A 15,662-nucleotide genomic window follows, 5' to 3' on the forward strand; every position below is an offset into this window, starting at 1 on the left:
AGACAAAATAAAAGCGAGCAAGATCTATCATGCTTGAGCAAAATTTTAAAAAGCTAGAGTACCCAACAAATGCCATCACATTTTATCACAAAAGTGATAATATTAAACAGGTCCTATACTGACTACATTGCAATAAGAAGTATATTTAACAGATGGCTTTTGATTATTAGCTAGTGTCTAAATAACTTAATCATGAATAAGTGATAAATCGTAAAGCAAGTAAAAAAGTGATATGCAATTTCATTGATGATAATGCCAACCAAACAAGAAATCAGTTCATCTTGGCAGGTGGGGATGTAACCAAATAAACACTTAGGAAAAGTGGTGGGAAAAAGAGTTAAAGAGACAGAGGCAGGGGAGACAGAAAGGGAAACGGACACAGACAGACAGACACACACACACACACACACACACACACACATACACACAGAGCGACACAGAGAGACAGAGCGAGACAGAGAGATGGAGTGAGACAGAGCCAGAGACTGAGCCAGAGCCGGAGACTGAGACAGAAAGAGAATGAGACAGAAAGAATGAGACAGAGACACACAGATACAGACACACGCACACACACACACACACACACACACACACACACACACACGCACATGCACACACATAGACAGGAAGACAGAGAGTGAGAGAGAAACAGTGGGACAGAGAAACAGAGTGAGAGAAGGAAACAGAATGAGAGAGACAGAGTGAGAGTGAGAGAGACAGAAAGACAGAGAGGGAGAGATGAAGACAGCTCTTGTAGAGGAAGAAATGGGAAGATAGATCAATGAATTTAAATTTAAAAAAAAAATCTAGAAATGACAAATTCAAAAAATCTAATTAAACATCAAAATAGAAATCCTGAAAAATCAAAGCAGTTATTAAGAAAATGGAAAATTGAAAAAAGATGAATTATAGATGAAATTATAATCTATTTTTAATCAATAGATATACAATTACCTAATTTGATTAAAATGGAAAGCCAAACAAATAATTGGAAATTGAAAGGATGCCCATCAATTGGGGAATGACTGAGCAAGTTGTGGTATATGAATGCAATGGAATACTATTGAGGTATAAGAAATGATGAACAGGCTGACTTCAGAAAAACTTGGAAAGACTTGTATGGTCTGATGCTAAGTGAAGTGAGCAGAACCAAGAGAATATTGTACACAATAACAGCCACATTGTGCAATGACTAATATTGATAAACTTAACCTTTCCCAGCAATACAAGGATCTAAGACATCTCCAGAGGCCTTGGGATGGAAAATGCTATCCACATCCAAAGAAAGAACTATAAAAATTGAATTGCTATTTTTTCTCTTATGCTAAGTTTTGTTTCCTCTTTCTGATGGTTCCTCCTATTGGTTTTAATTTTTACTTACAACACCACCAATGTGAAAATATGTTTAATAGGAATGTAAATGTATAGCCTACATCAGATTGGGTGCCATCTTGGGGAAGGTGGTGGAGAGGAAAGGGGAGAAAAATTTTAAACTCAAAAGCATATGGAATTGATTATTGATAAATCAAAATAAATTAATAAAATTTTTTAAAAATTAAAAAAATGGAAAGCCAAATTACCAGCACCAAAAATTTAAAAGGAGCATTGACAACAAAAGAAATAATTACATTGTTTTAGTCAATTATTTTCTAATAAAATAAACAACTTAAATGAAATGAATGTTAACAAACATACAAAATATTCAGATTAACAGTATAGATTTATATGACACAGTTAAGAAAAAGGAACCAAACTTGGTATAAATTAATTGAAAAAGAAAATACTGGGCCCAAATGGATTTACAAGGCAATTCTGCCTCATATTCAAAGAACTCTAAGCCTAGACAAACTATTTGAAAAAAAAAGTGGGAAAATTAGGTTCTATATAATTCCCCTATTCTACAAATATGACCTAAATGATAATCAGAACAAAGAAAAGTAAGATAAATATTTCTTACTAATGTAAAATTTTAAAACAAAATATTAGCAAATAAGCTACTTCACAAAGATGAGGCACTTCAACCAGACTGTATCTATACCAGGAAGAAAAGTTTGGTTCAGTATTAGGAAAACAAAATAGCAAATCATATAATGGAAATCAACAGATGAAATCAACAGATGAAAAAAAAAGTTTGACCATATAAAAACCCTTTTCTATTTAAAAAACACACACACACAAAGAGAAAAAGTAAACTCTCTTACCTTTTTAAATGTATAGGACTATGTGGAGATAGGAGTTGGTATATATGACATTATGATACTCCTTTTAATCTGAGGCTTTTCAGATTCAAGAATTCAAAGGAGTGAATTATTTTACCAATGTCTTTTCCATTTCCCTTAAATTCAATATGAGTTGAGAAGAAAGTGTGAAAGAAAATAGTCAGGAAAATACCAGGTTCACAATGAAATTTGAATTACATTAATTTATCCATTCAATACAACATTTGTTCAAAGAACGTAATACAAAGTTGAATGACCCAAATTTTAAGAAAAAGCAATAAAACTTAGGAATAAATGGACTTTTTCTATAAGATTGTAAGTAGTATCTATCTAGAAGTCTTTCCAACAAGGTTATAGGTAAAACATAGATATCCACTATCATAACTACTATTTCACAATTATAGAAAGTTTTGTTCATAGCAGTTAAAATAAGAACAAGAAATTCAGTTAATATGCATAGGCAAAAAGGAAACAATTATTGCTCTTTTATTTTCAAAGTTGATATAATGGTGTATTTAAAGAGAACCCTAAAGATTCAACTAATTTTTTTTTTCTTGAAACAATAACTTCAGCCAAAAGGCAAATTATAAAATACATCCTCATAAATCACATTCACATAAACAATTGGATTCTACCTTTCAAGACACACACAAGAACTTTGTGAATAGAATTACAAACCAATCTTTTTCATAATAAAAACAGACCTAAGTAATTAAAGCATTTGTTGAGTCAATATAATAAAAAGGCAATACTACTTAAAATTACTTAATGTTCAGTGACATCACAAACTACCAAAGGATTACTTTATAGAGCCAAAAAACTAAAATTAAATTCATCTGGAGGAACAAAAGGAAAAAATCCTAAGGGAAAAAATGAATAAAAAACAATCGTAAAGGCAAAAAGCATGACAGTATTATCATAAACTACAAAGTACATCACAAACTACAAAGTAGCCATAATCAAAACAATATAGTGGTAGTGAAAAAACATAGATGATCAGAGTGACAGAGTAGGTATACAGCATTACAAGTGTTAGATAATACTAAAGACCCTAGCTGCTTGGGTAAGAAGTCACTCTTTCATATTCTGCACTCCAACACTGAAGAAAAAAGAATCATTGAAATACTCAATAGCAGTCTGGAAGAAATTAGTTTTACAATAATACCTCAAATCATATACCAAGATAAATCTCAAATGGATACATAGCTAAGATATAATAATCATAAACACATGATAAAAGCAAAGAAGAAACTAACTTTTTGCATCTATGGAAAGGGGAAAAGTTCGTGAGTAAACAAGGGTTAGAGATTATGGCAAAATAAAAAATGGGCAAATGTGAGTACATAACTAAAAGAAAGAGATTTTGCACAAATTTAATGTAGTTCATAAGTGTTCAAAGGATAAAAACAGATGTTTTCAAGGAAAGAAATAAAAGCGATCACCAGTCATATGAAAAGTGCTCCAAATCAATAATAATTAGAGAAATGAAATTTAAATCAACTTTGAGTTCTATTTTACATCCAGAATTGGCAAAGTTGCCTGGAAAGGAAAATGAAAATATGTTGGAGGAGCTTCAGGATAACAGACATTTTAATGCACTTTTAGAGGAATTTTGAATTGGCACAGGTAATCTGGAAAACAACTGGGAACTGTGCCCCAAAAGTTACTCCTCTCCCTTCCCTCTACCTCAGGTGATTTCCATAAACTGGAGCTACTTGTTACATGGAGCCTTTTCTGATTTCCCATATCTCCTTGCTAGTGTTCCATAATACTTTACATTATGCATGTGTATATACATACATAAACACATGTATGTTTATATAGGTATATGTATATATGTACACACATGTGTATATATTATATGAAAGAGGTCATAACTCTGTCTATGATTGGATCCCTCCTTCCTTTTAATCTAGCCCTACACTCCAATCAAATTTGCCTGCAGTATTTGTCTTGCATTAATTTCCCTAAAAAGGTAACAAGCCTGTGTTTACTTTGCTGTCAAATGTGATGGATATGGACTATCACCGTCTTACTTTTTTTTAATCATGCCCTGTCAAAAATATCATAAAATGGTAGTTCTTAACCATTCTTGTGAAGAAATAGGATAACTTGCCCATGACCATTTTTTACATCAGTTTGAAAAAACAGAAAAGAAAAGATGGTGACTACGAAAGTAAAGTTACATATATAGAATAAAGATAGCTGTATCTCCAAAAGGAGATGAATTTAAGTTTAAGTAGAAAATTTAAATTTAAGTGGAAAATAGGGAAACATTAGAAACGATGTAAATTAAATGGAAGGGGAAAAAAGCTAAAATTATCAAATATAAAAAGAAACCAGGATTTTCAGAAAAAGATGGAATGCCAAACACTAATAGAAATGCTTTTAAAATTATGGTTCATCTTTCAGTTACTAATTAGAACATCATTAAGTGAGTAACTTAAAATGGAATCTAGCAGTTACTTTCAAAAAGTACACATTGTTACTTTAAATAAAAGCTGTTTGGAACGTAACTTTGAGTTTGAATCTGGACTTGAATTCTCATAAAATTCTCACAGAATATACTTATTTTCATTAAAATCGTAACAAATTGTGGCTATTTATAGTAAAGATTTTCTTTTTAAGTTTATGCTTCAAGCTTTAATTGAATAGGTGAATTCAATGATATGGACTCTCCTTCCATCAACTCAGTAGGAAACTTTTTCATGATTTTTCATCTTGCATGTTTTTTTCTTTATGTTTGTATATACATCAATAGAGGATGAACTCAGAATTATGGAGAAATCTTTAAAGTTGTATAACATTTGGATTATTTTTCTTATTCTTTGTTCCTAGTTTATGACCAGCCTACTTCTCTTTCCATTCATTCATTACCTTGATAATGCCTTGCCTGATACATACATACATATATATATTTGTAAATGTCATCATGGATAATATGCTACAGCGTACTCCACAGAATCACAGAGCTACAAAGTTTTAGAGTTGGAAGGAATCTCAGTAGTCATTTGTTCCAACCCAACAGTGAGAGGTAAAAAAAATCTCCTCTACAACAAGGCTTGTGAGATTCATTAGTTGTTCATAGACCTCAGGTGAGAAGTGAGTGCCACACCACGGCAACTCAGTATAATTTTTAGATTGAGCTAATAATTTAGAAGTTTTTCCTTACATTAAGATTAAATTTGCCTCTTTGTAACTTTTACCTTTTTGCTCCAGGTCTCATCTTCTGTGGCTACCCAGAACATAACATTCTCTTCAATATTTGAAAGTAGTGATCATATAACAATAACTAACATTTGTATAGCACTCATTTTGTGATAGGCACAGTAATACATGCTTTATAATTATTGTCTCATTTTATCCTTACAGCAACCCAGAGAGGTAGTGCTGTTGTTATTTCCATTTAACTGAGGAAACTGAGGCCACTTAAACTGAGTTTAAATGACTTGCCCAGAGTCACACAGCTAGTACGTGTCTGTGGCCCTATTTGAATGTAGTTCTTCCTGACTGTAGGCTGGCCACTCTATACACTATGCCATTTAGCTTCCCCACTCTAAAACAATTTCTTTCCTCAGGGCTAAATATCTGGAACTCCTTCAGCCAATTCTCATGTGGCATAGAATTGAGGCTCTACACCCCCCTGCATTCCCCCTTTCAGTCATCTCTATATTATTTATTTCTTACCTAACATGTGATGCTCAGAGCTAAACAAAATACTCTCCATGCAATGTGACCATGGTAGAGTATAGAAGGAACCGTCACTTACTTAATCCTGAAAGTTACGTGTCTCACTGTAGCCCAAAAATACATTCAGATCATTTTTTCCTTAGGTAAACTGTTCTCTCGCTATAACTCTGTCTTATACTTGTCAATTCATTTTTTTTGAAGCAAATTTACATTTTGCCTTATCAAATTTCATCTTATTCTCCCTACTCAAAGTCCAATGACTCCCTATTAAGTCTAGGATCAAAGATGGTTTTCACGATCTGTGTCTGACCTACCTTTCCAACTTGTTGCACACTGCTCCCACCCCCACACACTGTAATCCCCCCAAACCAGCCATCTTGTTCTTCCCCAGAAATGATTCCCCATCTCCCACCTCTTTTACTTTGCACTAGTTGCATCTCATGCCTGGAATAGCTTCCCTGACATCTACCTATTGAAATTCAATTCAAATCTAACTTTCTGAAGGCCTTTCCTGATGTCCTAATATGTTAGTGCCTTTCCCTCAGAATCACCTTGTACATATTTTGAATATACTTCTAAATAAATGAACGTGTGGTTTTCCCCATTAAGATTTATATCCATCTTGAGGCTAATATTTTTTGCCATTTTGTGCCAGTTTCTGGCACATCTTTCATAAATGCTTGTTGATTGATTATTCAATTCAGCCCTGTACTGAAATGCTAAGATCTTTTAGGATCCTAATTATTTCAGTGTGTGTTAGCTATATCTCCCTGTTTTATATCATCCTTATATTACATAAATATGCTGCTTTGCAATACTGATTATAAAAAACTTAATAATAAATTATTTGTATATATTTATAAATTATAAGATATAAATCTAATATATATATTATAAAAATAATTATTTTTGAAAAATCTTAATAATAGAGCCGAGCACAGAGCCCTGGGGCACTCTAATAATGACTTTGTGCTAAGTTAACATTGAGCCATTAATAACTACTTTTAGAATTTAGCCATTCAAGCAGTATCAAATTCAATTAACCACTCTATAATCTAGCCCATATACCTTCATCTTTTGGAAAGAAATTGTAAAATAATTTACTAAATGTTTTACAAAGATCCAGGTAAACTATAGCTATAACGTTTTGCTAATCTACCATTTAGTAATCCTGCCCTGCCCCACCAAAAAAAAAAAAAAAGAGGTACATTAATTTTATATGATATGGACTTGATGAACCCATACTAGTTCTTTGTGATTACTCATTCATTCTTTTGCTAATTGTTTGCTAATTTTTAAATAATATATTGTAGAATTATAGTGCTAAACTTATTAAACAGTACATAAGGGTCCTTGCAGAATACATGTTGAATTAGTTTTAAAATGTAATATTTTCTGCATTTAATTGCATTTTTATTTATTTTGTTAAATATTTCCCAATTATGTTTTAATTTATTTTGGGCCTCACTTGAGTGTTTGCTGCCCACAATAGGTGTGTTTGACAATCTTCTCTATAATCTATTGGAAATTGTAATAAAGCTAACTAACCTAGAATGTACTGAACCGATTTCTTTCCTTTAAAAGAAAACTCAAAAAGACAACAATAAACTGTGGCTCTTCTCTTCACCACAAATATTAAATATCAGTAGTTGTTATCTTTTTTTCTCCTATTCATTTGCCTGAGCTGTTTATTGAGATCAGCTAAATCTTCTCTTACTTTCTTCTTATTTGCAGTATTAACTCCCTATTAGTCATATTCCTTCTTTGCCTTCCAGTCCTGGAAGTCATTATCCCAGGCAATCAAAACAGAAACAAGATAATAGAGAGTAGAGTTTCTCATTGCTTTTCATTTATCATCCTATCTAATGCAAGCCGAGACTTTGTACCTCCTCATAATTCCCTTTTTTATTTCAGAATATTTTAACCATTTTTGTTCTCAGTTTTCTTCAATGGTCTCTTGAGCTTTAGTATTCCTGATTCTACTCTTGTACTACCACACTACACATTTGCCCTTATCTTCCATTTACCTTCCTTTGCTTCTATCTTATAATCTCATTTAAAAAATATAAATTACTTGGAGAATGCCCTGGATGTTTGCATTGATATCTTCAGATAAGTCTCACTTATCTTTTTCAGGGGAATTTAAATCTTCACAATTTTTCTTAAGATTTTCTAATTTCTCAAAGCTAATTTCAATGTAAAATTTTAGTTCAGACAAACATATAATGCCGTACTCTGAACTCTCTGAAATCTCTCAAAATCAAGGAAGCATGTCAAACTATGACTAGCTTTCCTTTGTCACACATTCCAGAAGTTGGCTGTAATTCTTCATCCTCCCACGCCCAAGTTTAATGAACATTTTCATCCAAACAAAGAAATTGTTCATACTTTAGCTTTTTATAAGGAGAAAGTATTCTCTCATGCTAATGCAATAATATTTTTGTAAAAAGATAGGTTTTTGGTATCAGGAAGCATTTTAGTACTATTGAAAGTACAAAGAAATTTTCCTTATCCTCTTGTTTAATGTGAGGCCCAACTCATTATTCTTTACTGTCTGCAAGAAACTCAGATAGCTAGACCAACACAATGGGGAAGCCTATCCAACTGCTTGCCATGGTTAGAAAATATGTATTCTTCATCTGGTTGCCTTTCTGTGTGATTCATTAATTTGGTAGATCCTTCATGGAGCCAAGTTTCATTGTAATAAGCACATAGTCATTCACAAACCAAAACATTTAGATAATGCCACCTCATATAAGGATTGTTTGCCTGTTTCAGGCAAATTTGATCTTTTATTTGATCTATTCTTTCTTAGTTTTTTGATCGTCTGTTATTTCTGTAGTTTTATCTTTCAAGAATCTTGTATAACCTTAAAATATAAACAAAAGAAATCTTGTTAGGAGAGCTTGTAAGTCAATATCTTACTCTACTGAGCTAAAACCTTCTTTTGTAATCAGCAAGTAATAAGCACAATGCTATCATATTCTATACAATCCAGTCAATTATTTTGACAGAAAATGTAGTGCATTTTATAAAACACTCTCAAGAATCCTATATCTTCTCTTCTAATGTCTTTATATCTAATGTCATTCATTTTAGTGTCACTGTTTTAGAGATGACATTCACTTGGAAATCTTTGCTTCTTGAAATATTTAGAAAAATAAGTCCCTGGGTGGCATTAAGATTGGGAAGCCTTGAACACACATTTCTTCTGAAGATACTCAGTCACACACAGATTTTCTTTCTAATTTTTTTTTTCATTTTGAATGTAAATTATGCATCCCATTAATGTTGAGGAGTGGGTTTTATATAACAATTATGAGGATTTCCCTGCCCTTACTGCTAGTAGGTCTGGTCTATTCCTCTATTTGTCTTCCTTAATTTATAAATGTTCTTGGAATGATCTGGCTGTGGATTTCATTCCAAGCCTTCGAGACTCATTTTCTTGTCCACAACTTCTCACTGTTTTGTCAGGTGAAAAGTTCTTGATCCATTATACTGTTATATACCTCTGTCTAATTTTGAGCATTGATTTGTATTCCAAAATAATATTAATTTTGGCTGTCCTGTCTCTCTACTTGACAAGAAGAGTAATTATTTGCTGATTGACATGGTTTGTGGAGGTCCTTTGAACCTTTTAGAATGGCATCTTTACATCTCATAAACATCTCTAAGAATGATGACAAGCACATTTCATATATTCATTTTGATTCACTTTCCATGGCCAGAAGTTTCAATATATACTGTTAGGGCTTTGGTATTTTTTAACAGTGCCTTCTTTTCACCTTTAACTTTTCTTTTGATTGGATAGAGATTGTGGCCTCAGTCTTATCCAGACAATGACCTAACTACCCAAAGATAGCCAATTTCAAAACAACTCATATGTCAATAATCAATTCTTTTCTTTCAATTAATGTAGAGTAAGTTATATTGCAGTAACTTTTATATACCTTTCATTTCATTATTAGTGAGAATAATGATATGGATATCTATTGATAGTCTATCAACTCAAGTAACAGATGTCAAATAAAAGGGAAAAGACATTTATTAAGCACTCACTGTATACCAAATACTATGCTAATTGCTGAGTATAAAAAAACAAACAAATAAGCCAATTCCTGCCATCAAGAAGCTTACATTCTAATGGAGGAAATACTAATTTTAGGAAAGAAGTGGAGTCAATTGGAAGAGAGAAGTCAGAGAGAATAGCGATTGGAATTAATGGGCAAATAAATTAACATGTCCTTTTCCAGAATGATAGTATTGATTTTTTGGACAAATTACACATTGCCAATGCCCAAAGAATAATGTTAGTAGATAATCTGAAAATTGGTTCTCTTTAGTCTTGGTTCCTCTTTCTGCTATGAAGTCAGCATTGTTATGGAAACATAAGAGGACTTAGAATAAGGGACATTTTGTAATAGTATCTGGTTTATGGGTCACCATGGCCCCCCCAAAAAAAACCATTGTAGTATTTAGTATGTGGAGTCTCTGCTCTCTAGCTTGAAAAGCCCGTTTTGTTCATAGAATACAGTTTGGTGTGCACTTTGTACATGCAGGTCTTGATTAGATCTTTTTCATAGATCATGATCTATGGAAAAATCTATGATTTAGAAGGCCATACTAATTGTCTGAGAAAGAGACATTAGATTGGGAATTTGGTGATACTTCATTAGGCTACACTATTTTACAATCTTAATTCTAAATTTTGGTACGACCATAAATGTACCTAAGACAACACATTTTGATCTTACCAGCTATTATGCAAGCTACGCAAAAGTTGAAACTAATATTTTTGTTCCCTTGGGCTTCAGTATAGCCTATTTAGGGATGCTGCCTTTTTCAATATGGCCTTCAGGTAAATTGGCTAAGTACCAGAACTATAAGTAGCACCAATGTTGAACAGAAAGGAGAGTATCATAGAATAGCAGAACTTTGGAGGTGAAAGGTAATTTAAAAGTCCTCTCTTCTCAATCTCTCATTTTGTAGAGTTGAGGTCCAGAAATAATAAGTGATTAGGAAAATGTAATTCTTCAATGTAGTAGCCATGCCATCAACAAAATCCATACTTTTTAATCTTATTCTAGTGCTTTGTCCATCATATATTAATTACCTTCTTTTACAATTTAATGATTCAAACATCATTATACCACAGAAAAGTTCCCTATATATCTTCAAAATTTTTGTACCCTACTTCAAGCCCTCATCATTTCTTACTTTGACTACTGTCGTGGTCTCCTAATTGTTCTCCCATAATACAGTTTCTTTTTTTTTTTTTCTGTAAATCATCCTCCAAACATATGTCAAATAGATATTCCAAAAGCCCGGGTTGGGCCATGTTACTCCTCTAAACAACAAATTCCAGCTCTTTAAGATAAGATACAAACTCAGGTGTTTGACCTTTAAAGTCCTTTGTAATCTGGCTCCAGCCTATCTTTCCAGGCTTATATTGCGTTGCTCTCCTTCACAGACTGCACTGTAGCCAAACTTAACTACTTGCTTTTTTCACCATGTAAAATAATCCATCTTCCCTTCTCCTTCCCTTTATACAGACTGTGTCTCATAGACAGAATGTACTCCTTCACATTTAAGTCCCTTCAAGGCTCAAGTAAAGTGCTACCTCTTACATGCTGCTTATCTCAGTTTTAGCGTCACTTGTCATCTCAGACCCAGAAATTACTCTTTATATGTTTTATATTTACTTATTTGCATATATGTTTTCCCCTCCGTACTTCCATCCCCCAATAGAAGGGCACCTCATTGCCAAGAAGGATTCTTGTTTTTGTCATTGTATTTCGAGCATATAAGGAACACTTTTTATAAAGCAGTGGAATGAATGACTATAGGAAGTATAGGAGTCCAACCTCCTTTTACAGACTAGGAAATTGAGATAGAGAGAGGTATCATGACTTATCCAAGACCACTTTAATGAACTGATGACCTACATCTAGCACTTAACAAATAAATGTTCATTAAGCAACTAGTTAAAAACAAGCTCATTTTCAAAGGTAAGAACTAAAGAGGAATTCAATCCACATTGGGATGCTAGCTGGTGCAGAGGATAGGGTCAGATCTGGAGTCAAATCTGGCCTCAGACACTGTGTGACCTGAACAAGTCACTTAACCCTGTTTGCCTCAGTTTCCTCCTCTGTAAAGTGAGCTGGAGAAAAAAATGATAAATCAACCTAATATCTCTGCCAATAAAACCTCAAAAAGGAATCACAAAGAGTCAGACACAACTGAACCAACAGGACCACATTCTCTACTTTTAATCCTCTAAATAGAATAGTTCATTGTTCATGTAAATTCAGCCCATTATATTAATCTCAGTTCCTATAAGATATCTCTCCACTTTTTTTCTAAAGGAGAAAATAATAAAAAAAGACCTGACCAGCATGAAAAATGCTTAAATGTTTATGAAGTATTCAATGCTTATAAGAACCCAGGAACATCTTTTCGAAGCAATTGTATTCATAATACAAAAGCAATTTAGGGAAATAATGCATTTGACAATGCTAGTTAAGAAGATAAATTATAATGATGCTAGTTAAGAAGATAAATTACAATGAATCACAATTAATTTATGAAATAGGAGAAAATAGTAATTGAAACACTCTAGTACTTCTAAATACTAGGTAAATTATCATCAATGGTGGATATCATTACCTAAAGACATTTACAAGATAGAAGATAATTGAAAAAAAAACTATCACTGAATAAAAATAAATTGCATTGTCTTCTTCTCCAAAAGTAGCATTCTTCCTAACATCCCCATTTCTATTGGGAAAATTACTCTTACATTATTCTACCAGGTTCGTATTCTTGGAGCCAACTTTAATCCACTATCTCCTTTGCCCTCTATATTCAATTTTCAAGTTTGTATACTCTGCTACTTCCTATAAACTGATATCCCTTATCGTTCTATGACCATATAGTGGATAGAACAATGGATCGGTAGTTCAAATCTGGCCTCAGATGTTTACTTGTTGTGTGAACTTGGGTAAGTCACTTAACTTCTCTGAGACCAAGTTCCGTAATAGGGAGATAATAATACTTACCTCACAGATTTTTTTTTTTGGTGAAGATAAAATATTTTGTGAAGTGCTTTGCAAGCCTTAAAGTACTTAAAAGACTTAAAGTAATAAATGCTATTATAAAGTTGAATCTTATTATTACCCTAGTTTCTCTGTCTTTAATCTGTCCCTTTTCTAAATTCATAGCTGCCAAATAACCAAGCTTGTCCAAATATGTAAACATGTCATTCTCTTTCATAGAACTAAGTGATCTCTATGAATTTTTCCAGTTCAAAAATTTATTATCCTATGATCCTAAGAATTTTTAGTCATTTTCTTTCACTTACAGGATATTGTGAGAACTTTTCAGACTGGTATTTAAGTGTTCAGATAATATAGCCTTGATTTCCTCCCCCCATCCTATTCCACACTGTTCCACTTCATGCAACCTGTGTTCCAATAAAGAAGTTCTACTTAACTGGCTTTCCCTCCCCTGACTTCTGTAATCAATACAGATCATCCCCCGCCCCTGAATGGAATATATAATTTACTCAGTTCTGTCTATTAAATTTTCCTTCCTTCGAGATCCAGCTCAGATGTCACTTTTTGCATGAAGCCTTCTTTGAACCTTCCAAATGAAAGTAGCCTCTTGATTTTTCCTACTGTATTTGTCCAGATGTAAGATAGATGAGGAAGATAGATGATACTGATTTATATTTAGATGGTGCTTTCAGGTTTGCAATGTTGTTTTTTTTTACAAATATTATCAGGTATTATACTTATTTCTGTATATGACATAACTTATAGTTGATCAGACAGGGATTATAATGTTTCTTCATCCCTACATGTAAAAAGTTTTTAGTGAATTGTTGTTGAATTGTGAGAATTTCAAGGCTCTGGTTGCAGAAATTTATGGCATTCTAATTTTAACCAGCAATCTATAATGATCACTAAAACCAAAGAAACCAATGTATTCACAGAAAGACAAATTCAGTGCAATGTGTAATATTCAAGGAAGCACTTTCCTAGAAATCAGCTGATTAGACATTTATGAAAAGCACATAAAGTTTTTACTGCGTTGTCCTCACTTCTGTCTCCAAGGAATCTATAATAACCTATTTTACAGACAATATTCAATGGGAGAGAGAGAGAGAGAGAGAGAGAGAGAGAGAGAGAGAGAGAGAGAGAGAGAGAGAGAATCAGTGAGAATAAGACTAAAGCAAAAATGAGGGGTGGGGGGAGATTGTGTCTTGGTTTCATTGTCCCACAAAACATAAGGTGAATGGTTGTTTTAGTCCCGAGGTCTCACTTTAACCATTTTCTCTTTTGTTTCCAGGAAAGGCATAATTGAATGCGCAAAAAAAAAAAAAAAGGATAGCTATTTAACCTTCTGCTACGAGCACTTCATTCCCTGCTTCAGTAACATGTTTTTGTTTAATACCACATTCTTGTTACTGTGACAAAGGACATATTCTAAGTGCACTTAAGGTAACACAGGTAGTGAAGTAAATTTCATCATTTGTGTCTACTGAAAAAGCTATGTCTGAATCTCAGAAACATTTATGAGCCAAATCAAATAGACATCTGCTATACATAGGTTATTTCATAATGTGAATCCTGAACACATTGAAGCCCTGTGGAGGAAAATTATGTAAATGTTATATACATATACTTAGAGAAAAGCAAGCTAGACAATATTTGAGATTTAAAAATAATAATTACAAGGAAATTGACAGGAAATTTGATAACTTGAATAATATCGCTTTGAAGTCTTGTCTCAAAAGGTAGGGAATTAATTAGGTTAATTTAGCTATAGTTAAATTCATAAAAACTATTCAAGAACTCTCTAATCATAGCATATGAGTAACGGTTATTTATTATATATCAATAACATCCCACACAGAGTTCTAAATCCTTTACCCATTGTATCAAGGAGATAATCTTCACTTCTCAAAATATTTCATAGTATGGAGCAGGTTTTGGTAGCTTCTACTTTGGTGGAACTGCTTTAAATATACATGCTTCCCAAGTATCAGTATAGTCCAAAGAAGGTCATGAGCAGTAACTGGCCACTTGGAAATTTATGAAATAAAGATAAATAGAGTTTTTAGAACATCTATAGGGATTGATTTAGCTGTCAGTAGTATAAATGTGAGACCTTTATGCAATGGAAATGCTATTATGGAAATGATCATATTAATCATGATATTCTCACCTAACGTGAAACCAAAAACATGTTTGACCTCAAAACAGAGATTGAAGACCAGAAAAAGATCATTGAGTAGGAGGAAATGGTGTAGTTTGTCTATTTCTCTTTCCTCTCTAACTCCCTCTCTCCTCTCTCTCAAATATTCCACAAAGACCTACAAAACTATCAGATTAAATCTTTACCAGGACATTAAAGGAAAAAAAACATTTTTGCCCACATAAGTTAGCATAGAGAGACAAACAGTGATCTGTAAACACTTGGGGCTAGGTCTGGAAAGAAGGGTGAAATATGGAACTTTCCAGTGTGGCAAGTTCCTGTAGCTATGAAAAAAAAAAGTTCAAGTAAAAGTCCCAGATCCATTATAAAGAGGCCTGACATGGTACAGGGAATAAGAAAAAAAGGAAAAAAACAGGTGTCAACTGGAAGATCTGTTGTTTGTGCCCCTGGGCTTGGTCTCACTTCTAGAGTGTCCTGAAGAAGTACCTTGTGCCTAGGGGTATTAGACCAGGGCAAGGAGAGGCTGCATTCTGG

The 15,662-nt window shown here is 33.1% G+C and overlaps 1 protein-coding gene across 1 annotated transcript in view; it reads right to left on the minus strand.

Moving 5' to 3' along the window:
- Positions 1-15,662, minus strand: part of LOC144455438 (polypeptide N-acetylgalactosaminyltransferase-like 6) — a 176,002-nt gene that overhangs the window by 64,922 nt on the left and 95,418 nt on the right. The window lies entirely within an intron of this gene.

Source organism: Phascolarctos cinereus, unplaced genomic scaffold (genome assembly GCF_003287225.1).
Source record: "Phascolarctos cinereus isolate Bilbo 61053 unplaced genomic scaffold, phaCin_HiC Scaffold_9;HRSCAF=440, whole genome shotgun sequence".
NCBI lineage: Eukaryota > Metazoa > Chordata > Mammalia > Diprotodontia > Phascolarctidae > Phascolarctos > Phascolarctos cinereus.